Source organism: Vicugna pacos, chromosome 14, assembly GCF_048564905.1.
Source record: "Vicugna pacos chromosome 14, VicPac4, whole genome shotgun sequence".
In the NCBI taxonomy this organism is placed as follows: domain Eukaryota; kingdom Metazoa; phylum Chordata; class Mammalia; order Artiodactyla; family Camelidae; genus Vicugna; species Vicugna pacos.
Genome location: NC_133000.1, coordinates 53,961,260 through 53,987,051, shown reverse-complemented (window position 1 = coordinate 53,987,051; position 25,792 = coordinate 53,961,260). Strand labels below are relative to the sequence as shown.

The window sequence follows — 25,792 nt, the reverse complement described above, 5'->3', positions numbered from 1 at the left end:
TAATCACACCTGCATAGTCCCTTGTGATTTGTTAGGTAACATATTCACGAATTCTAGGAATTAGGATAAAGACATATTTGTGGACACTATTCTGACTACTACGCCCATCAAACGGCATCAAGCAGCTTGGCAGTTTTAAAAACAAGTGATGTTCTGTTTGGATATGTATTTCACGATCCTGAAATACTGAGTCACTATTATTTTCATAGAAATCACATTAGAGTCTTAACTATTATCCCTATAATTATTTTTCAGTGAGATATACATATTATGAGAAATTTATGTATATTTCCTGGTTCAAGATCAAGTTGAAAATACACAAAACAGAAACATCATTTTTGAACATCAACTTATAGAAATGACAAGTTAAAATTGAAAGACATGTATGTATATAACATAATCCAAAGATGGAATGAAATAAAGTGCTTTGAGGTGTATTAGGTGCATCTGATAGTCAATAAAGTTTAAGAATGAAGAAAAATAAATACATCAAGTCAGGCATGCCATTTTATCTTGAAAATGATTCTATACTACTAGTCTTCTAAAAGATTACTTAGAAACTTCTCTGTGTTTCTATTTCAGTATTATTTTCAAGAATTATACAATGATAAACTTCATAAAATATGAAGATAAAAAATTAAATTCAACTTGATTTTGATATTATGTCTAACAATATTTATCAAACAATGCAAACTTCTGGGTTAATAGGCAGTTCTTACTCTGTGACAACAATAAAAGAAAACACTGAGTTGATTGGCATAGACATCAGTATTACATGGTCCTCTTAGAACAATGTTCTCTAAGTATATTCAAGACTATCTACATCAGAATCACCAGAAACTACCAAGCAAGGGTTGACTCAGAATCTGTGTGGACTCCAAGGTTCTTAAGAATCTGTAGTTTGGGAAATAGTATCTTATGTCACTTATCAGGAAATGTCATATACTATACACATTATATATATCACAGAGGAGAGTAGGAGTGTGTTAGGAATGGAGTGAGAATTGTCATTAAAATCATGATGGCCATTAAAAACTGAGAATCCTATCTGTAGTGAGAAACTCTTAAAGCTCAGAGCTTCTTTCTTATTTTTTTCTTTATCATTCACCTAGCTTATTTTCAGTGTAATGAAAGTACGAGTGCAATTAAATGAGTATACAGGTTATTCATATTCCTTCATAAATACAGAAAAAGAAACAAAACGTTTAAAAATAGAGGAAATCTTACTTGAATTACTTGAAGATAAAGAAGTTTACTCTCACACATGATATTAAAAATAGATTATTTTAATATAATGCACTGATTGTGAATTTTTCTACTATCAGAGTAAGGGAGACGTATATTCAATCTACATGCCTATTAAAATGCAGCTCAAGGGAATTAAAGAGGAACATCTCCATAGATCCTACAGATATTAAAAGAATTATAAGAAAGTGTTATGAACAGCTTTATGCTAACAAATAAGACAAAGTCAATGAAAGTAATAAATTTGTAGAAAGACAGAAATTACCAAAATTAAGTCAAGAACAAATAGATTTGCTTTTGCACAGTAAAGGAAACCATAAGCAAAACAAAAAGACAACCTACGGAATGGGAAAAAATATTTGCAAAACATAAGACTGACATGGACTTAATTTCCAGAATATATACACAGCTCATACAACTTAGTAATAAAAAACAAACAACTCAATCCAAAAATGGGCAGAAGACCTAAATATGAAATTCTCCAGTGAAGACATACAAATGGCCAATAGGAACATGAAAAAATGCTCAATATCGCTATCACAGAAATGCAAACCAAACTATAATGACATATCACCTCACAGCAGTCAGAATGGCCATCATTCAAAAGTCCACAGATGATAAATGCTGGAGAGGCTGTGGAGAAAAAGGAATCCTCCTGCACTGCTGATGGGAATATAGTTTAGTGCAGCCACTATGGTAAACAGTATGGAGATTCCTTAAAAAACTAAAAATAGACTTATCTTATGATCTAGCAATCCTGTCCCTTGGCATTATCCAGAGGGAACCTTAATTCAAAAAGATACATGTACCCGAATATTCACAGAAGCATTATTTACAATAGCCAAGACATGGAAACAACCTAAATGTCCATCAACAGATGACTGGATAAAGAAATTGTGGTATATTTATACAATAGAATACTACTCAGCCATAAAAAAGAATAAAACAATGCCATTTGCAGCAACATGTATAGACCTAGAGATTGTCATTCTAAGTAAGCCAGAAATAGAAAGAAAAATACCATATGGTACCACTCATATTGGGAATCTAAAAAAAAAAAAAAGACAAACTTATGTACAAATCAGAAACAGACTCCCAAACATAGAAAACAAACTTACTGTTACCTGGTGGGAAGGGGGTGGGAAAGGATAAACAGAGAGTTCGAGATTTGCAGAAAGCAAGTAATATATATATAGATAAATAGTAAGTTCATACTACATAGCACAGGGAACTATATTCAATATCTTATAACATGGTGAAAAAGAATATGAAAATGAATATATGTTATGTTCATGTATGACTGAAGCATTATGTTGTACACTAGAAGTTGACACAACATTGTAAACTGACTATACGTCAATAAAATACACATACAAAAAAGAACAAATAGAATTTGTAAGTAAACTTATATGAGGTAATAAAATTGAATTGATAATTAAGAATTTTCTCTCAAAAGAAGCTAGGGTAATTCTATCAAACTTTTAGGTAGAAAAGATATCCTGATCTTATACAAACTTTCAAACTCATTTTCTTAGGCCAGGATAACCTCGACATGGATGCATGACCAAGACATCAAAAGAAATTAGAGCCACAGATCAATATCCATCATGAATATATACACAGAATTTCTTAAAAATGCGAACAAATGGAACACAACAACATACAAAAATATATACACATCATGACCAAGTGAAGCTTGTCCAAGAGAAGTTTGGTAAGTTAAAATCCAAAAATTAGTGAACTTAGCGCACTATAATTATAGAATAAAGGACAAATAAACAACAACAACAGTACAAGAGAAAAGAATCAAAAAAGTTACACATGATTATCCATAAGTGCAGGGAAAACATTTGACAGAATGCAACATCTATTCCTGTTAAAAGCATTCTGGAAAATACAAGATAGAACTGAACTTCCTGAAACAGCTAGAGGACGATTATGGAAAACTTACAGCTATCATCATAGTGAATGCGTTCTCCCAAAATGGGCAGTAAGATAAAGGATGCCTCTTCTTACTTCCTCTATTCAACATAAGCACTGGAAGGTGGGTGAGCCAATCAAATAAGACCACAAAAAGAAAATGCATGCAGACAGAGAAAAAAAAAAAAAGATAAAACTCTCCTTATTTGCAGACAGCACAGACTTTTTTTTTTTGGTAAAAATCCCCAAAGAGATCTAGCAATATAAAGCAAAGCAAACAATAGGTCACAACAAATTATGACCAGCTGAAAAAACAGAGATTTATCATCTACCCCTCTTTATCATAACCCCTGGCACATAGTTTTTTCCTATTTTTTACCTATGTTTGTTACAATTGATGAACCTATACTGATACTTTATTAACTAAAATTCATAGTTTTCATTAGTGTTCTCTTGTGTTGTATAGTTCCATGGGTTTTAACAAGTTCATCATGTCACATATCCAGCATTGCACTCTCTTATAGAGTACTTTCATTGCCCTAACAATCCCGAGCTCTGCCTATTCCATTGTCCATCCCTCCTTCAAACTTCTGAAAACCAGTCATCTTTTTACTGTCTCTATAGTTTTGGCTTTTCCAGAAAGTCATATGGTTGGAATCATAGAGTATATAACTTTCACATATGGGTTTTTTTTCCCACTTAGCAATTTGTATTTTTATTGCTTAACAGTATTCCATTGCATGAGTATACAGCAGTTTGTTTATTCATTCATCTATTAATGTTTTTTAATTGAAAAAAAAGAACATCTTTTTTGCTTTCAATTTTTGGGAATTATGACTAAAGATGCTATAAATATTTGTGTGAGTTTTTGTGTGGATATAAACTTTCAACTCATGAGAGTAAATATCAAGAAGTGTGAATGGTGGGTAGTATCAGATTATGCTGTAAAAAAACGAACTCTATCTTCCAAAGTGGCTACTTTGCCATCAGCAACGAATAAGAGTTCCTGTTGAACCACATCCTTTCCAGCACTTGGCATATCAATGTTATGAATTTTTGCAGTTCTTACAGGTGTGTAGTGCTATTTCATTGCTTTAATTTGCTCTCTTCTAGTGATATATAATACTTGAAATGCATCTATTGATATGACCCTACATTTCTTCTTGAGCCTATTGAGATGATGAATTTATTTTTATATACTGATGAGTTAGATGTGATAATATTTTGAGGATTCCATATTTGTTCATGAGATATGCTGGTCTATAGACTCTCTTTTCTGTAAAGAACTTCTTATGGCATTTACTTCAAGATAGGCTTACTGGCAAAAACATGCCTTAACTTCTATCAATATTTCTTCTTCATGTTTGAAGGGTAATTTCACTGGATACTGAATTTTAAGTTGGCCTTTGTTTTTTTCTTCAAACACTTCAAATATGTTACTACACTCATCTTATTTCAAGAGTGAGCTATTATTCGTAGACTATATCACTTATTATAAGGTTGAGACGATAGCAAAACAGAAGAATAAATGTTTATTGTAAGGGTTTTAGCTCCAATGAATATTGAAAATGTGCTTCTTTAACATCAATACAAATTTCAGAATTTATTTTTAAATACAAGAAGAATTAATGCTAAATAATTTATACCAATCAATTCTAGTTTGAAGGGAATAGAACAAAATATTAGATGTTTTAAATAAATGAAAATATTTTCTATTCAAAATTAAATAAAAACACTACAGCCCCTCGGGAGAGATATTTAGATTTGACTTTTCCAAGTGACCTACTTTTAAGCAATTATAATTACTTCCAATCATTTTTCTATTCAACTTTTGAAATGAAGGCTTTGCTTTTTAATGGGTAATCTGCAGTCTATTAAAGGTTGAAAGCAATGCCTATGGCTTAGTTATTCTCCACTGAAGCAAACTCTTTTTTGGGACTCAATGCTTATCTTATAGTTAAAATGCACATTTCTGGAAATTAATTTCAGGCTTGAAAGACAAGAGGCATACATATATCCGATACGGTTACAGCATAAAAAAGCAAACAACTTTGATTTCTAAAGTACAAAATGTCATGTTCTAACTCCTTTGAGATATTGTAAGTTAGATCCTAACTTTCAAAGAAGTCTATATGGAAATAGTAAGTACAAAATAACAGATCCAGGATGTGTGGTTGATGTAATTAGAATCCTAATAGGAAATGTTTCAGTTAACAAAAGGCAAGTGTTTACATCATAGTTAAACCCAGGGCACTGTGAACAATGAATGTTTGGAAATATTTTATTTAAAAAGCTCTATATTTTCTCACTAAATTTCTTTAAATCTGAAGTAGTTAAATCATATATTTACATTAATGAAGGTGATTTGATGGCACACCATTGCTTTTCTCATCAAGTCTGTGGTGGGAACAGGTAATGGTTGCGAGGAGTTATATGTTCTGTTTTGGAGTCCAGTGTTCTTTGACTTTTGGTAATTTTTTGAATCCATGAAAATCAGGATATTAAGCTTAAACTCTCAGAGCCATAGTTTTCCTCTCTGTAAAATGAAGATGATACTTAGCCTGATAGCAATATAAATATTTTGAAAATGAATGCTATGTATTATGAAACAACTAAATGTATCTATACACTAAATAAACAATGTTAAACTCCAAACTTGTAGTTAAATGAAATACCAGTATACAACTTTATAAAATAAAATCTTACAACTGGATTATCTTCAATAGACTCTAAAACTCAGTAAGATTAGGTCAAGTGGTATATGTATCTCAGTCAAGCTTTATTTGTAAGACAATGGAATTTTACAAATAAATTATCCTAAAAGACTATGATTGCTTCAATAATATAAAAAAGTAATTTAATATAAATTAGTAATTCTTTGATTTGGTTGCTACTTTACTCGATTCACTAATAAAAACAAAGATTCAAAAACTGAAGTTAAGTACACACCTACTTAACATCAAATTTGATATCTGAACACAGGTTTTCTTAGCTCTAAAATCCATATGCGTATATATTGCTTTGATTTGTAGTAGGCTATTCCAGTCTTTTTTTTTTTTTTTTTTTTTTTAAGATTTTGGTGTTCTTGGCAAGTCTGGGAAGTACATTTAGCTTCTCAAGGAGTTCTATTTCTATGTTCTTCTTGTCAGTATAATAAAAAAATTGATGAATGCTTGGAATTTCTTTGAAGTACATTTAAGATACATAAGGTTATTGGGAGAAATTTTCAAATTACCAAAGTCTTCCTTATTCTTTCATCACCCACACCCCTATGTGGAAGCTTGGAAATGCAATTTCTAATATATTCCATGATTCAAAGTATTTTAATGGAAATAAGTACAAAAATAAATGTGCGGCCTTGAACTTATGGGATCAATGAGACATCTGAGTTCAAACAACCTCACTTTGCAGGTAATTTACTATTTGATTAATTAACTTACATTAATATGTTTTTAATTATAACTAAGGACTTAGTTATCTTTGTATATCGATGCTTAGTTTTTATCTTTGATCTTTTATTCTCAGAAATTATATAAAAGCTGTCTAAAATGATTTGGTCTGTACATAAGAGATTGCTAAACAGATCGTTACGAACTTTAAGGGAATTTTTTATCAAGGATGAAGTATAACACCAAAATGTAATGATAGGCCACACACTTAACAAAATTTTTATTATTCATGTGACCTTTAGACTTGCCATTACTTTTCTAGTTCACTCTTAGAAGGCCTAAGGAGACCTGAGAATGTAACCTGTTTGTCAGATGTTTTTTGATTGGCCAGTCTGATTTTTTTTTTTTAAGTGAAAGTGAACATCTTAAGTTTTGGCGACTAAAATGAGGACTGTTGAATTATCCGAGAGAAAGAGGGAGAGAGACAGAGAGAGAGAGAGACAGACAGAGAGGGAGGAAGGGGCAAAGATGGTGACATAAAAAGCTGCTGACTTCCTCTCCTCCCACAGATGTACCGAATATACAGCCACATATGGAGCAATCACCCCTGCCTGAGAAAACGCAGAAAGTAGCTGAGTGAATCCCACACACTGAGCAAATGAGATAATGCCCACATTACAACAGGTAGGAAAGGCAGAGACACACTCCCGCCAGAAACTCCGGCCCCACACAGCGCCCTCCAATCAAGAGGGAACCCCCAGCTCCCAGCTTCTCCCTGAGGAGTGAAGGATTTGGACCTCACATCTCCTGCCTGAGCTTTGAAGACTCCCACTGAGGGAGGGTGCCCGGGACACCGCGCTGTGAAAGCTGACGGCAAGGAAAGCCACTGACGAGTCCTGCCTCATAGCAAACAAAGAAGCAGTTTTTTTGTTTGTTTGTTTTCTTTAGAAACTTAGAAACTACTTATTTTCTGTCATCCTTATTTCCATTTTCTGTTTAAGACTCTATGGAAGAACAACTTAAAACCACGCAGTGGTTGTTCTTACCCGTTCAGAGGCCTGAGCAGGGGGAGTTGCAGCCCAGACTTAGCAGAGGCCTGACACCCCGTTAGTCCTCAGCGGGCAGCAGCCGGATGGGCCCCGAGAGCACCTGTGCACCTTCAGACTCGTGTACGACCTCAGGTTGGGGAGCAGTGTACTCAGGAGCTGGGGCAGCCCCTTCCCTGAGACTCCTCCTCGTTTTGTGGCCTTTTTGGCAGCACCCGCCTTTCTTTTCCAATCTCTTCAGACTCTGGAGAAGCGAGCTCGCGCCCCACCTCCCGTGGGTGTTCCCGCCAGACAGCGCGCACATGCGCAGAACTTCTCCCGCCAGCCGCCTCGGCCGCGCAAGCGCTGAGGGAGCTCCCTGGTCGTGCCGGATGGCGGTGCTGTCTGCTTAGCGCAGAGGAGAGTCCGTGTCACACAGAGCAGTGGTAGATGGGTTAACATGAGAGGCCTCAGTGAGAGGCTGGTGGGCAGCACCGGGGTGGGTAACCGCAAGTCCAGTCGGGGGTCGGGGAAGGCGGCCTGGGTCCGGTTGGTGGAGGCCCACAAGTGAAGCTGCTGGCAGTGTGAGTGGCTCCAGTCAGTGGCAGCAGCAAACTTCAGCACAGCTTCCTGGTCAGTAGTCCTGGAGATGGTGACACTTCCATCAGCCAGGTTTTCACTGGCAACAAGGGCAGGAACTGCCGGCAGAAGCTTCTTCCATGTGCTCCTCAGATTTATGACCTAGCCGCCATCACGTTGCCTCTCGCGGACGGCCTGTTCCGCTTGGAACTCAAGGTTGGTGCCACCTAAGTGTGTTCCTACTTCAAGGAAGTTGAGGACATCCTTTTTCTTCATATGTAGGATGTCAAGGTCTCCGAATATTGTAAACGTTTCGTTTAAGTTAAGATGGGAATCCAGAACGACTTCATATGGACCCTGTGTGTATCTATTACACGTTACTATTTTGTGGTTGCCACTGGGCTTACATAAAATTTAAATGCCTAGCTCTTATGAGCTATTAATAAAGCTATCTAGAGGTATCTAGGCAATTCAGGAGAAGGCAAAGCCTATTTTTGGAACTTCTCTTGCCTTTCATAATTATTAAAATGTTCTCTTATATTTTTATACTGTAGGCCATTCCCAAGCTCTTTTTAAATTATCACATCATGCATGTGATGTAGGCCTAGATATTATTCCTTCTGTAGGAAAGGATATTCAGAGGACAATGATCTGTCCAAGGTGATAGATTTTATAACTAGCAGAGCAAAAAATAGGACCCAAGTCTCCAAGTTATCATTTGATATGGTATATTTTACACTAATGGAATCCTAAAAACAACTTTTTGAAAGCATGGGAACTCAAAGAGTTTCCCATATTAAAAAAATACCCAAGAAGTCTGTGTGTGTGTGTCTGCGTATGTGTGTTATAATGGCTTCTTGAGTCTCTGAACTTCCTAGCACAAGGGACTTTTTTTTTAATATGAGGTTAGCCACCCAAATAGTTTTTTTTAAGCAACTGGATATCCCTATGTTTTATAAAATTAATCTGTAGTACTCAAGAATTTTATTTTCCCATTTCTATAATCTGTTATTACTCTAATAGTAAAACAAAGTAATATTATTATGCATTGTTTTCATAATGTATTATTGAAAAAAAGTAAAATGATACTGTATGAAAATAAGCTTTCTTCATAATCAATAAACTTTCATATACTCAAAACAGCTGAAAGGAACCCCAAAACTGAATCAAGATGAGTATGCTTTGGTTCCACTACCCCAATATTGCAAAGTTTGTGAAAAGATACACAATCAAAAATAGTTTAATTCAAGCAAACATGGATATCTTCATTATTCTTACAATATTGACTCATAGTCACTTGATCCTTGTTGCATGATGGTTTTCTAGCCACGTTAAGCTCTTCCTGTTTTATACTACGTTATTTACCTAGCAAAAGCTCTGATGCCAACATAGTACAGGATGGCTTTAATATTATTTCACTTACACTAAAAGTTCATTTTAACTTATTTGCCCTTGAAGTTCTATTTTATCTTATATTTTACACTTTGTAAATTTTTTAGACATCTCTACTCTTCCATTTCCAAAAGAAACTGGGAATAGAGGAGCTATAAATGTGAAAATAGATGAAACTGTTACATTCCTAGCATGGTCAAAGTAGGTCAAAGTAGTAACTGTTTTTATTCTGGCAAGAAACAGTCTGTTGTAGTATTTCCAACTCAATTATTTTAAAGGAGGGGATTTGAATGACTTTCAGGTAAATTGTGATTTTTGTCAAACTTCTATCACTTTTCCTTTTGCCATCCATTTACAACTATTTCTCTTTTACTGAAAATTGAACCTTTTCAAGAGCGTTTTAAAAATTGTTTTTATTTGATAAATAAAATACCTTTTGACTTATTTTCCCTAAAGTAATAATAATCTTCATAGTAGTTTTGGATTTTTACAAAGAAATAAAAGGAATGCAAAATTTCCAGATGACTGAGAAGAGTTAAAGTAAAAGTTACTGTAAAAAAGACTTTCCTAGATGATGAAAGATATTTGATACTCTTTGTACTTCATTTATGAATGTTAAATAGTTTTTACATTTTTTGTTTTTCATTTTTTGTTGTTTGGTTCCCCCCACTGAGGACATGTCTATACCATCAGGATATCCCTGAATAATACATCAGTAAATATTCAAGGTTATTATAATATTTTTAAATATTAATAAAAATAATACACTGGCCAATACCATGCTATATACTATATTAGCTTATGAAAGAAGATTTGTCATTAAGTTTTCTCTGTTAGGTAATTGGCAGGATGACTTGCATTTTCCCTCAACTTTAATACTGCTTTCACCCAGCCAGTTTCCAGCATTAACTATAAGGCTTTTTGTTTCCCATGCATAGTAATATTGCAGGGTTGAAGTAAGACTTGGAGGTCTCCTTATGCTCCTGCTGAGATGTCTCTACTTTCCTTTACTTCCACTCTCAAATACCCTGCCTGCGTCCAGGCTCATACAGGGAGACTATATTTAACATAGCTATCTTCACTTCCATGACCATAATGCCTAACTCCGTAATTTAGCGTGAGAGCTGGACTCATCAAGCCCTTCGTTCTAGTTATCTCAGTCCCCACAAACAGCTCAACCTCCCCCAAATTCCTTAGTATCTAGACTCTCAAAATGACTAACACTTTGATCTACTTGCTTTCACATATTATAATGTGATTCCTCCCTGTTTGCAGTCATCTATGCCCTTCTATAATTCCCCTCATTCAGTGGAGATTTTACTGTGCTTCACTGTATTTTACCAATTATATATTTCATCATTTGTGATCACTCAGTATAAATATATTATCTATTCTGCAGTTTCTTGGCATTTTCCCCACTAATGAATTTTTCATCTGCCTCTCCTCAGGCATTCTCATTGCCACACCTAGATTTTTAATGAACAATAATTGAACCATCTCCTGAATTTCAATATCTTTTATCTTCCTGACTACCACCTTCTATCTTTATAATGCAATCATTCAAATGCCTTGATTCTAAAAATTTTATAGACATTTCCATAACCTACAAGTTACTGACCTTTTTGCTTCTCATCAAACCCTCACAGCCTGACTTTTCTGCATAAAAAGCCAGTTGTCAACATTTATAATTATCTCCTTACATATATCCTCAAGTTTGCTCTCTCTCCTTTGATTAAATCTGAGTTTGGGACAGATGTGTGGATTACAACTGTATTTGGTATTTACTTTCTGACTGCAATGCGGCATGTGACTATAGCTGGGGACTCTCTCTCTCTCCCTCTCACACACACACACACACACACACACACACGCACGCACACACACACTGAGGCATGCGTGTGTGTGCACATTCTCACCTTTCACTAATCAATATAATCCTAAAGGGAGTTCTCCTGTCCTTATCATATCAATTCATTTTTCCTATTTTTCTATGCAACTAATTCTCTAAGCTTTCTTCTTAGTCCTCAGTCAGTTGACAATTTTGCTTCTTACGTCACTGAGCTGATTCAGACAATCAAAAGAGACCTCCCATATGTACCCAATGCCAAGATCATCAAACTTTCTTTTGTTTCCCCTATTACAGTGAATGAATTGGAACTACTTCATCTAAGGACAAAATCTCCACATGTGCATTAAATCCCACTGGTGCATCTATGAAAAGAATTCCTATTTGCAAGTTTCCTCTTTTTTCCTCAAAAGTGAGTCCTATCAGCATGAGGAAATTCTGTAATTTTTTTCACTGCAAAACAAATGAACAAACAATACCCTTAATCCAACATGTACCTCCAGTTGCTGCTCTCTTGACTATGCTTCTGTTTTGAGGTAATTCATCAAGAGTATTTTATTCACATTATCTTCCTTTCTGTTCTGTTTAATTTCTGGAGTCCAGGCCAGTCAGATCCTTGTCCCCACTGCACAGAGCAAAGAATCCCAATAATCTCCACTATGCCAATCTAATGACAATTTTCATTATGCAGTTCATTTGACGTATTAGCCACATTTGACGTTGATTGGTTTTCTGTGATAACCACTTTCTCTTGGACCTCAACTTACTACAGTGATAAAAAACTTTCTCTCTTTCTCTCTCTCTCTCTAGATATTATATATATATCTAGATATATATATAATAGATTATATATATACACACACAAAATTTCCTTTACATCTCCCCAAAATCTATACTCTGTAATAACCCAAGATGACTGAGCCTCTTCTTTCTAAGTATTCTCTCCCTACTTATTTATTTTAACACTTTATTTTTTAAAGCAGTTTTAGGTTCACAGAAAAATTAAGAGGAAGTTACAGAGATTTCCCAGAAACCTCCCTGCCTCCACATATCCATATCCTCCTCTGTTATCAACATTCCTCACCAGAGTAGTACATTTGTTATAATCAATGAACATGTGTTAACACATTATCACTCAAAATCCACTCTTGGTTTTTCACATTCAGTTTTCATGGAAATGATACATATTCTTCATTTTAGTACCATGCAGAGTATATTCTGCTGTAAAAATCCTCTGTGCTTCAGCTACTCACCAGTCATCCCCACCCAGTCCCTGGAACTCATTGGTCTTTTACCTGTCTCCAAAATGTTGTCTTTTCCAGAATGTCACAGAGTTGGAATCATACAGTATTAGCCTTTTCAGACTGGATTTTCCTACTTATTAATATATATTTAAGCTTCCCCGATGTCATTTTGTGACTTGATAGCTTATTTCTTTTTAGTTCTGAGTAATATCCATGTCTGCACATACCCACAGTTTATCCACTCATACATCTTGATTGCTTACAAGTTTTGGCAATTAGGGCAAAGCTGCTATAAACATCCATGTGCAGGTTTTTTAGTGAACGTGAGTTTTTAACATCTTTGCATAAATATCAAGAAGTTCAATTAATGGATCACATAGTAAGAGTATGTTTAGTTTTATAAGAAACCACCAAACAGTCTTTTCAGTGGTTTTAATGTTTTGCATTCCCACTAGCAATGAATCAGAGTTTACATTGCTCCACATCCTTGCCAGCACTTGGTATTATTGGTGTTCCAGATTTTTGCCATTCTAATAGTTATGCTGTGATATCTCATTGTTATTTTAATTTCTATGTCTCTGATGACATATGTGTAAAGCATCTTTTCATATGCTTATTTCCCTTATGCATATCTTCTTTGGTGAGATGCTTATTAAGATTTTGATCCATTTTTTAATCATTTTTTTTCCGTAGTGTTTTAAGAATTGTTTGTATATTTTGAATAACAGCCCTTTATCAGACTTGTCTCTTAAAAATATGTTCTTCCTGTCTTTGGCTTGTCTTCTCATTCTCTTGTCATTGTCTTTTGCAGGGCAGAGGTTTTAATTTTAATGAAGTCTAGCTTATCAATTCTTTCTTTCATGTAGCATGTGTTTGCATTTGTATCTAAAAACTCATCATGATACCTTAGGTCATTATACTCCTATATCATCTGCCAGAAATTTTATAGTTTTGTGTTTTTAATTTTGGTCTGGGATCCAGTTGGAGTTAATTTTTTATATAAGCATATATAATCTATGTCTAGTTTAATTTTTTGCATATGGATTTCCTGTAGTTCCAGTGACATTTGTTGAAAAGACTACCTTTGCTCTACTGTGTTGACTTTGTTCCTTTGTCAAAGATCAGTTGACCATATTTTTTGTGAGTCTATTTCTGGACTCTATTATGTTTCATTGATCCATTTGTCTGTTATCTTGCCAATACCGCACAGTCTTAACTTCTTACCTTTATACTAAGTCTTGACGTCTGGGAGTATCAGTCTTCCAATTTTATTCTTCAAGTATTGTGTAGGATACTCTGGGTCTTTTGTCTCTACAATATAAACTTCAGAGTCATTGTTTTTGATACCCTCAAAATAAATTGCTGGGACTTTAGGTTTGTATTGAATCTATAGATCAATTGGGAACTACTAATATATTGACAATATTGAGTCTTTCTGTAGATGAATGTGGAATATCTCTTCATTTATATAGTTCTTTGATTTCTTTTATTAAAGTTTTGTAGTTTTCTTCATATAGATCCTATCCATATTTTGTTAGATTTGTACCTAAGTATTTTTGGGGGGTGTTAATATAAATAATATTTTGCTTTTAGCTTCAAATGTCACTTGTTTACTGCTGGTATATAGAAGAACAATTGACTTTTTGTTGTTAACCTTATTTCCTGTAAGCTTTTTATAATCAGTTAGCTCCAGATTTTTTTGTAGATTATTTTGGATTTTCCACATAGACTATCATGTTATCTGAGGGCAAATATAGTTATTATTTCTTCCTTCCCAATTCTTCCTTCCTTTTCTTTACTTACTATATTAGTTAAGACTTCTAGTGTGATGGTGAAAAGGAGTGGTGAGATGGGCATCCTTGCCTTGTTCCTGATTTTACTGGGAAAGCTTAGAATTCCTCACTTAGAGCTTCTAAGTTTGATAATAGCTGTAAGTTATTTGTAGGTATTGTTTATCAAATTGAGGAAAGAGTTTATTGAGAGTTTTTATCATGAATAGCTGCTAGATTTTGTCAAATTCATTTTCTACACCATTGACTAACACTTTAAGTTTCTAATCCATAATGGATTCTATTTCTATCATAAAATTAACCCAAGAGAATTTTCTTCCAACAACAACAAAAAATATTCGATGGTCAGCATTCAATCTCCCATTGCACTGGCTTTTTTAGCTTCAGATGAATTCTCATGTACACACATTCGGAGTTAGTTTAGTTGGCATGTGGATGATGTTACCTCCCTAATATATTTGCTCTCTCTCAGCCATTGCCATAGCTCTGAACCAGTGTGCACCAGCGCCTACTCTTACTTCCATAAATAAAAATAATAGCAATCTGGAGAAATCTAACTTCCTATGAAAGGGAATAAGTGAGAAAGTCCAAAGAGCTTTAACCCAGAAGGTTCTGGACTGTTTGGCTCGAAGGACTTTTAATTGTAATAATGTTGAATGGTACTGCTCACTTTGGAAAAAATAATAGCTGACTTAGGTCAGGAAAAAGAAAGTTAAGCAAGATTGTAGTCTTAGCTTTAGAAGCATAGAGAAGTCCTAGAGCACAACTTGGAACAGTTTTCTCACCATGAGACAAAATACTGACCTCTAGCATCTCCATGCCAGTCATGCATTAGGCAAGGTCGGGGTAGAGTAGCTCTCATTTGGCCATGCTCATTTCTTAAGAGAGGAGCCTGAGTTGCTATCAGGCAACAATAATAGGGCTGAAAGGTGGAAAACAGGCTGGGGAAAGCTCTGGGGGTTGGAAACAGCAGCATCTACTCTGACAGCTGACACACAGCTTTTCTGGGCCAGGTTTCCCTACTGAGAGATGCCTCCCAGCTTTTTTGATCTTGGATATGCCCTCCCTGCCCAGAACCATCTTTTGCTTAGCAGTCAGTAGTCCTCTGTAAGAGTGAGGCCAGTAGAATTAACTCCAGAAGGTCTGGAGACCTCCAGTATAAGATAATTGGAAACACTTGGGCATACCTCAATGCATATAAAATGGAGATTGCATCTTAGGAAGATGATAGATTTAGTAAGTTTCGTTTCTACTGTCACTGCCTAGGACATGGAATAAGTACCTCTGAATTTTGCAATGGAATGGTAACCAAGGTGCATGCACAGCCACCAAAACACTGCTTCTCTCTCTCTCAGTGATTTCTGTGTGTTTGAATCATTTGCAGTAATTTTAAGTAAAATATTTTTTAAAAAGCTGTTTTTCCCATGGGTCAACTATACAGAAGAAAGTGTTATTTTTATTTGATTATGTTCTTCAAATATGAATATTATTCTACCTGATATTTTGCTATAATTGAAACGTAAAGCTCAATAAGAAAAACATAAAGACATCATTACTGTTTTTAGATTTTGCCAAGACTGTATGTATGGAAGGATAGAAAGCCTTGAGCTCTCAGTGTTTTTAACAAGAACACAGCCCTAATGAAGCATCACTTTGTCACACCATCATTATTCAGATGGACTGTCTCCTCTCACTGCACGTTTTTGCATAAAACAATTAGCTCTCTCTCCTGGGTGGTAAAATAACTGTATCTGACGATTGATTTTTTTCCTGAAAACTAAGAGATTGCATCACCCTTCCTTATATACCCCCCTTAAAACAACTAAGCATTTCACCAATCCCTATTTATTATCCCATATCTTTCCCTTCTGAATAATTCCTTCCACAATAAACTTGATCGATAACCCTCCCAGATACTCAGGTCAAAAAAGGAAAATATATGTAAATTCTTCCCTCTCTCTTTTTTTTATATGTTTATTCACAAAAACATTTCCAACTTTATAAAATTTTCATTCACACTTCCATTATTCTTATTTAGGATTTGTTCAATTTTTTTTTAACATATTTGTTTGCCTCCCTTTACAGTCCATCCACAAAACTGCTGTAATATCTGTGTTTTGGAAACACAATCCAAATGTCAACGAACTACTTAAGATCTTCCCCTATAACCCCGTTCCCTAGTTAATAATAGAACACCTTTCTGCAGTAGCATGTAAGACACTGGAATATGGCTGTTACCTAGCTTTTGATACTGAATCTACATATGCCCTCTGGGTCTGTCCTATGATCCCATTCCTGCACCTCAGGATGACCTTTCATACATCTCAAGTACGTTTCTTTTCATACCTACTCTATTCCTCATCTTCTTTCCACTTGGCTAGCCTGATCTTTTATTGATACACCCCTTGACTGTTACTTTATGAAGGAAGCGTTTACTGCTTAGTACTTACGTGGGCAGTCTTTTCTTTTTTCTGCATGCATACCTTTTACTAGTTCTTAAAATGAGACTCTGCCAGTGTTAAACTTTCTCTCTATTTTGGTATTAATATGCTGTAATTTCACATTTTTTCTTAATTCTAGGAGGAGTTTTCTAGTAAGAAGAATCTTAGATTAGCTAATTGGATATGTTGTTAGGAATAGGAGCAGAGCCTCTCTTTCTCACGATAACATTTTTGCATACCTTTATCATGATACATTTTTACAATTGTTAACTGTATTGTGCACACCTTTTGTCCCTGATCTAACGTAAAAGTCCAAGGGAATGCAGGCTAGCTAATGCAATTTTGTAACCTGATTAAAACCTCAATTAACGAGTAGAACTAAAAAGTCAACTCTGTGTGCCCAATATTATATTTTATGCTTTTGCTTTGGTCATTAGAACCTTTATACAGTAACAGTTCGTTCAGAAATCTACATATAGTTCCCATTCTTTTTTCTTAAGTAGAGAACCAAATAATATTTGTTCTGTATCACATATTATAAGCTAGATTTGTAAATTTGCTAGGGTAAAATAATGCAACTCCAAAATAACAGTAATGTAACATAACTACTAAGGGCATAATCTAAAATTTTCTAATTGTAGTAAAAAAAAAAAAAACACCATAAAATTTGCCATCCTAACCATTTTTAAGTGTTTAGTTCAGTGACATTAGATACATTCACTTTTATAAAACTAATCTCCAGTATTTTCTCATCTTGCAAAACTGAAACTCTGTATCCATTGAAAAATAACTACACTTTGCTCCATTCCCCCAACCCTTAGTAACCACCATTATTTCCATATCTATGAGTTTAACCACTTCAGATAACTCATATAAGTGGGATCATGTAGTAATTATCCTTTTGTGACTGGTTTATTTCACCTAACATGATGTCCTCATGTTGTAGCATGTGACAGGATTTCCTTCCTTTTTAAGTCTGCATAATATCCTATTGCATGAATATACCACATTTTGTTTATCTATTCATTTGTCCATTAACATTTGGATTGCTTCCACTTGTGAATATTTTTGCTGTGAACATGGGCATGCAAATATCTCTTTAAGACGCTGCTTTAAATTCCTTCAAATATATACCCAGAAGTAGGTTTGCTTTCTACATAAACGTCACATATCACCAAGGTTCCTAAGTGAGACAAAATCCATATACAGTTATGAGATTGAGTTTAGAGTCCAGAATTTCTGGTTGATGCTTTGTGTCTTCATGAGGGAAGAAGGGCACTTGATGAAACATTAGTTCTGCTCCCTGGAAGAAGCTTCATGTTCATTATTCTCTAGAAACCCTGTTTTTTCCTTTTTGGAGGATTCCTTCATTTGCATTGTTTTTTGGCATAAGCAGCTTGATAGAGTGAAAACATGTTCATCCTATTTCCTTTCAGAAGATTGTGAGGGGCATCAAGCAGCTTTAAATCTCAAAACTTCTTAGCCTCTTGATTAATGCAGAGTGGTCAGTGTAACTCTCCTTAATTCAATTAGCTTTTATTTTTATTTATTTGATTACAGACATCACTCTGAAGTAATAACCACCCTCGAGATAATTTTCATAATCTACTTCTTATATTTACATACATCTTTGCCCTCATATCCCTGTACCTCTCTTTATGATTTAGTCTCAGGTACTGTGAGTCTGCAATACTAGAGTGGGAGAAATGATTAGCTTCTTTACCCTGAAGTATTTTGTTCAATTAAACAACAGGATTTACTGCAAACCACACTATTAGTGCTTTAATCTGAGAATTCTTAATCTAAACAGAGGTTTAAACAGTAGTTGTAATATACATATGATTGATTTCATAATTAGTGGAATAATGAATTGTAAATGTTTTTGTAGCTCAAGGCATTCTTTTTAAACAAAATATATTTTAGAAATTGCATGTGAGAAGCAGCTGTTTCTTCAGACTGCCAAATTTTTGTACTCCTAATCTTTTTGTTCTTTTTATCCAACCTGCATATTAATATCTGACCCTTTTTTTGCAGTCAATAGCCAATCACACACACTTCTAATATTTTGTTTTCCAACCTTTTGTCTAAGAGATTACAAGGTCACTACATCCATGATCTGTATTCTTGTTATCAAAAGTAGCCATTTTACTAGCTGTTTCATTTTTTTCTTTAAATCACTCTATTGCCTGAATCACTGTTTTTCCATGCTGCAATTATAGTTTATCCCATTTTCTGCTCCCTGCAGGATTTTTAAAATGTGTCCCACATTGTAGCTATTTGTAAAAGCAGCATCTCCTTCTGTGACTGCCTATTTCTGTTTATATCAGGATGAAGTAGAAAACTGCTTGCAAATTCCAGTGGTTTAGTAAAACAAAAGTTTGTTACTTGCTCACACTACATTTCCAACATGAGTTGGTTCGCTCGATATTAGCCTCACTAGAAAACACAGATTAGTTCCATTTCATTTTGACTCTGCTTCCAAGATCACTGTGGCAGTAGAAAGAAATAATATAAAAAAGTGTTGTGGCTTGTAATACTTCTGCCCAGAAATGTCTCACATCACTTAAAAATTACCACACCGTTGGCCAAATCCAGTCACAGGGCCATTCCTAACTTCAAGGGGATAGAGAAACAGTCTTATCATATGCTTCTGTAAAGAGTTAGCCCATAACTCTTTGGTGAACATCACGAAAGTCTAACACAGTGTCTGTATACTTAGTAAAATGTTGAAGATATAGGAGTTGCAAATGTGCAGGGGGTTCATTTTTGTTCACAAATCATAAAGCTCAGAACACATGTACTTAAAAGCAAAATATTCTGTTTTGAGATGTAGATTTAATACTGGTTAATTAAATAGCTTTTATAGTAATATTATATGATTTATCTAAAATATAGTAATCAAACTTCTTTTGAAATAATTGATATATTCTGATTTTCCTTTGCATACTTTTTTCATTTTGAAATTTATTTTACCAATATACTTTTTTTTAAATTTTTAAGTTTAAAAAATTTTTTAAACATTTTTAACAAGTCTGTAAGATAAGCTATTTGGATGAGGGAAAAATAAAGATTCTTTTTATTCTTTTAATTTTTTTCAAGTCATCACCACCTCATAAAACCCTCCAGGTAGATTTCATATGCTCTGTTGTTTTTCCTTGACCCTGCTGAATGAATCAATTTAAACTTCTTAATTAGAGTCTCAGAATGCCATTGAGCATTCCAAGATTTGTTTCCCAAACAGTGATTCTACTTAAGATTTTTTTGTTATTAATTTTGTTTCCATCTCTATTAATTCAGAATCAGTGGGCACCTGACTTCCAGGCATTTGCATCACAGTTAACACCCTGGGGCATGCTAGAAGGCCCTGGCCTGGAGCCAAAGATGCTGAGCGCACTGGGCTTCCTTGTGCTTTCACTGCCCCTTCAATGGACCTTTGGTATTAGCTGAAAAAGGTGCAATAAATTGGACTGTTTCTTCAGCTGGAACCCTATGATTGAATTAAAGAGCATTTTAATATTTTACAGGAACCTCAGAACATCTGTTAGAATCTAGGTGTATGTTCTGTGATCTAATGGACTGGAAAAGCATTTTGTGACTGTCCACTCCAGTAATTTTCTCAGCTATCTTTCTTATTGTTAATGTTGCTGCAATTGCATTCTGTGTCACTGAGTGGTCATAGCAATTTTTGCTCACAAGTCAAAGATAAGCAGTTATCCTATTTTTCCTTTTCTTTTGATTTTTTTTAATTTTTAAATTTTAAAAAAATATTGGTAGTCAATTGTGGCAGATACCTTCATCTTAAAACAATAGCCCCAGCAAACTCAAAGGTGTCTGTCTATAGCTCAAGAAACTATGAATTCTAAACAAAAATTAGTACCCTACTACTTGAAAAATTTACTTAAAAATTTCTAGATATAACACATATCTAAAAAATAAATTTTTTTTATCCAGAATTGAAGTCTAAACAAAATAAATAAAAATAGTTTTGACATTCTCTGCCTCTCACACATATACACACAACTGAAAATGAATGTTTTCATTGTTTCATCATTTTAAAATAAATTGTGAAAAAGATGATACTTTAAAGCTTGGTTTCCATGATACCACTAATGTAAATTTGTTCATCTATTTATCAATTAAATAACTATTCTTCATTGCTTGCTACACTTTAAGAATGATACTAGATTCTGTATATTAAAAAAGTTTATAAACTCCTAGATAAACTGTTAAATGGATAATAAAATATGGTATATATAAACAGAGCACGTACAAAAGTTTGGTTGGGTCCAAGCTCCACTTATAACAAAGGATTTTGCTTTATGAATCTTTCAGTCTCAATTCTAATCTCTTATAAAGAAAGAATGTATTCAAATTTTATTTCATCCAGCACCTTGTATTTTATATAGCAAATACTGTCTTGTTGACTTCCTATTATACACAGCATAATTCATGGTACTAGGACTATTCTTATTTTTTCTGTATACCTGTAATCACTCTGCAATGCTAAATTTGTTATTGTGTCTTGCAGCAGTAATAACACAATATGAAAATGTCATTATTCGTCAATGTCCAGTTCTTTTCCAATTTTGTGCATAGGGGAGGATCATTGTGAAGTTCAGGTGGCCAAGTTTTTGCTTTGACTAATGAAATATGAGTAGAAGTGCATGTTGTACCTTCTCAGTGAGGTCTCTCTGAATAACATATTTAAAGTTGCAAGTCCTCCCAATCAGCAATCCTTAAGACACTGTTTGCTGTATTTTCTACATAGTATTTATTACCATTTAAAAAACAATGTATTTCATGTAATTGTATGCTTTCCCATGCTCTGACAGATACGCATTTGAATGTAAGATCAACTAAGGTAAAATATTTCTTAAGGTTTTCTACTGGTATTTTTTCTCTTTCCCTTTGGGTGTAGAATAGTGCTTGCGATATAGAAAGTACTGGGTAAATTAGCAGTTATCACTGGAGGAGGGTATCTGATAAGGCAGGAAATATGGTTGTTTCCAAGATACTCGAGATACACATATGTGTGTATATGTGTGTACCTATGTATAATAGATACACATACACACATACACATATACATACACACATTCTATACACACTATTTATACATTACATATCAATGTACATTAAATGCATAAGATACATTTCTTTATATAAAATACACATATATGTATACATTCATATTTGTATATACAGAATACTAGAAATATACACACATATACACACATACATTAGTTCTTCTGTGCTTGAGTTTTCATGTTATGCTTTAAGTTGTTCATTAGCATTATACATGTTTAATATATGGTATAGTTCACTAAAATCATTAATAGGGTAAGTATAGTCAAAGAACAAATTTAGGAGACTTAGAAGAGAAAGGATTAGTATTATGCCAAGTAGACTACTTCAGTTTAAGAGTTCAGAGACTGTTTATGATGATTTATTGGTGTGGCAATGGGATATAAAGGTAAAGTGGAATGGAATGGAAAATTGCTGGAGTGGATGAGTTTTAGGATTTGTGATGCCACTTTTAATAGGCTGCCTACAGCTCTTGATATTATGAAGGATGACAGCAGGCTAGTCAATTGGAATAAAAGTGTCTTTGCAGAACCTGAACTAATTTGGAAGAGTAACCATGAGTGCGATAGAATCATCAGTTACTGTTATTACAAACATGTTGAAATCCTATCGTATGGTTTTAATAATAGCCTTAAAATAAATACATGATTCCAGCTTGCTATCATTTACCTTACCTCTATTTTTCAAAGTAAATTCACAGAAGCTCCTACTAGACTCTGCCCCTTCTTGGTTACTAAGCACTGTAGACACAAGCAAAGTAGTACTGCAACTCTGGTTCTCCTTTCTTTCTTCCCCAGCCAGGCATGAAGAACTCACAGATTCCTAAGGCAATCCATGCAGTTTTCTGACCACTCTAATGGAGGAAAAAAAGCATCTTAATTAATTTATATTATATTAATTAATCTTAAATTTGTTTTCCTATAATCATGATCCACATGTCATAGATTATTTTTTCCTTTGTGATGAAACCGATTAAATCTAAACTTTTCAAATTTTGACTTGCTGAAAACAATAACACATGACTGGCCAGTAGACTGATAATTTATTTTTTATTTGCCCTAATCATAGCTAGCATTTGGACAATGGATCCACTCTATGACTGAGTTTTCTTCACTTGATTTTAAATGTCATCCCTTACTATTCCATTTTGAAGGACTGAACTCTTGATTTTGTTACTTCTTTTCCAGAAGCCTATTTTCCATATCCATTCTTATATATAGTAGACTAATTATTTCCTCTGAGGATATAAAAGTTATTGTTACCAAATACTGTCTCATATATTTGAAAACAAGCATTATGTATTATATGACTTTTTCCGTATCTGTGCTAAATCTCATTTCTTCAGATTTTCCACTTTTGGGCAGAGCTTTTGATCTTGATAGACATTCCTCTTGATAGACAACACTCTAGATGCTCATGTTCCTTTAGAACCATGACTTGAACATACTGTCCATTGTCCTTGCTCCATGAAATCCATGAATTTATATAACTTTGATCCAATGATCCATAACAAATACTGGATGGAACATAAATTTATTTTAATAAGTAAGCAATTCTGAAAAGCCAGAAGGGAATCTAAAATCTAACTAAAAATAAGACAAAGATGTTGAGGAAAATTAAAAAGAATTTTGAAACAAGTAAACCATAAAACAAGTATACATTTTTTTTTAATTCTGCAAAGTGGAGAATGTAAACATATTCTCTGAGAACAAATCTAGTTGAGTTGAGGTAAAAACTTTGTGCTGAGTGAAATATAATTTTCAAGAAAGGGTAATAAGAAAGAAATTAAGAGTCAGGATAAAAGGTTCAGTCCTACACACTTAGTCAAGAGAGAAGAAAAATTTGAGAAATTTGTCTCTGAGAAGACATAAGCATGATAAAAAATGCATAACAGCTCCAAAAGCTACCCACCAGTTGCTGAATTTGAGTGGAAGAAAATAAAATTTGTAAGAAATGTTGTGGTCCATCAGTCATAACTGATAGAGGTTTTAAGTATCGGTTGACAAAGGCAAAATTTTAAGTTATTTCTCAGAATTGAAATGTTTAATAGAATAAGACAGATAGCAAATAGGAACTGGTTAGTGATACTAATCGCTGAGTAAAAATCTAGAATTTAAGAAAAAAATATTTCAACTCTGATAAAATTCAAATCCAAATAATGGGAAGCATATGAAAAAACCCTGAAGAATCAGGCAGTAGCAGGATCACAATTGTTGGGAGAAATGGAGGCTTATGGCTGGAGAAGACTAGGGGGTCAGACTGTAGGAGTATTCTGAGGAAGAGAAGTCTAGAATTTTCCCTTGTCTTTCATGTTGTGTCTCTGAGAACCTGAACCTAATTCTATGACAAAGTGATTATGGGGTCAAGGTTGAAAACCTGTCCCAGCTTGTACTCACAAACATAAGCTCACACTTCCCAGCCAGTAGAAATGGTCATGCTGCCCAAAATCCTCTATGATAGCATAAACCATAAGTAAGAAATGATTTCATTATTATGCACCACTGGCACAGACCTTGTAATCCCAGAATCTGTCCAGATCCACTCAAATCAAAAAGGCAGCAAAGCAATAGAGCCAATAGATAGGGTAATATTAAGAAGTTGCTAGACTGTTATTACTAGGTTGAGGAGCCAAGAGCTTGAGGGTGGCTGGACTGCAGACCTCTGCACTCTCTTTTACCTAATCCTTAGAATAGGAAATAATTAGAAGGAAAATGGCAGTTGAAAACAAGAGCAAGGTCTGTAATACAGCGATTTGGAGATAACTTAAGGCAGGGTTCACATGGAATGGTGAGGCTCATATTGCAATCCTAAATGTACACCTCTCCCCTACTCATGTGAGTAACACGTTTTAGGGAATAACTTAAATTTATAGCTACATGAAGGTGTCACTAGCCTAGGTATAGAGAATATCAAGCAAATCAAGATGTGTTCACATAGGAAAAATTAGAAGACAACTGAGGAGGTCATGAAAATGAAAGACATGAAATGAACAAAGTGACATAGACCAGGGAAATAAAAATGAGGAAACTGATTAGACAGAAATGTATAATAATATTGTAAAATCCAAAAAGATGTTTAAAAATTGGATGTAAGGAAGAACGATAGTATTGAAGGAATTCTAAATGAAAATATTGACCATGGAAATGATAACCCAGTGTATAAGCTGAATATAAAAATGTAAAATCAAATCGGATAATTCAGGAAACCTAGTATAATATGTATATATATATATATGTGTATCATATATGGACAAACATAATCTCCAATAATACATCTATGTATTTGAATATAAGTATATTCAAATAACAGAAGGTGAACTCTGAAAGGCTGCAGGAGCTGGCCCAAATCGTTGTAGGACAGAATAAAAGTTAAATCAGTTATAACATTCACAATTAAATCCATCTAGATATAGATAATCATAGACCTAGATTATCAAAGCATTGTTTTGGATATAGGCAATTTGGAAAGATAGAATTTTTAGAAAGATAGCAATCTCCTGGAAAGCTAGTAAGTTGGAATGGTCATTCTGAAAGTCAATTTTGCAATAATTAATTAATTAATTATGGGTATCCCCTTTCACCTGATGAGCCAAACTTAGTCTAAACATGTATGATGTAAATATGGAGATATCACATGTTATTTGTGTTAACAAGGTGGTAACTTAGTGACCATCAATAAGAAATAATCAGCATCTGGTAAAATATTATGTACTTTCATGTAATAACATGGAAACATGCTTAAATTTCATAGCACAATTTAAATTATGCAAAAGTAAAACTATTAAGCAAAAACAAAATTATGCATTTTGTGTAGATTCATGCATATTTAAGGACTTT

The 25,792-nt window shown here is 34.1% G+C and overlaps 1 long non-coding RNA gene across 1 annotated transcript in view; it reads right to left on the bottom strand.

The window, feature by feature from the left end:
* The window catches only part of LOC140701160 (uncharacterized), a 144,726-nt gene extending 121,924 nt beyond the window's left edge, over positions 1–22,802 (bottom strand). The window contains exon 1 of the long non-coding RNA XR_012080068.1: positions 22,631–22,802. This is a non-coding gene — a long non-coding RNA (uncharacterized lncRNA). The remainder of the gene's footprint in view (positions 1–22,630) is intronic.
* Positions 22,803–25,792: the final 2,990 nt, after the last annotated feature.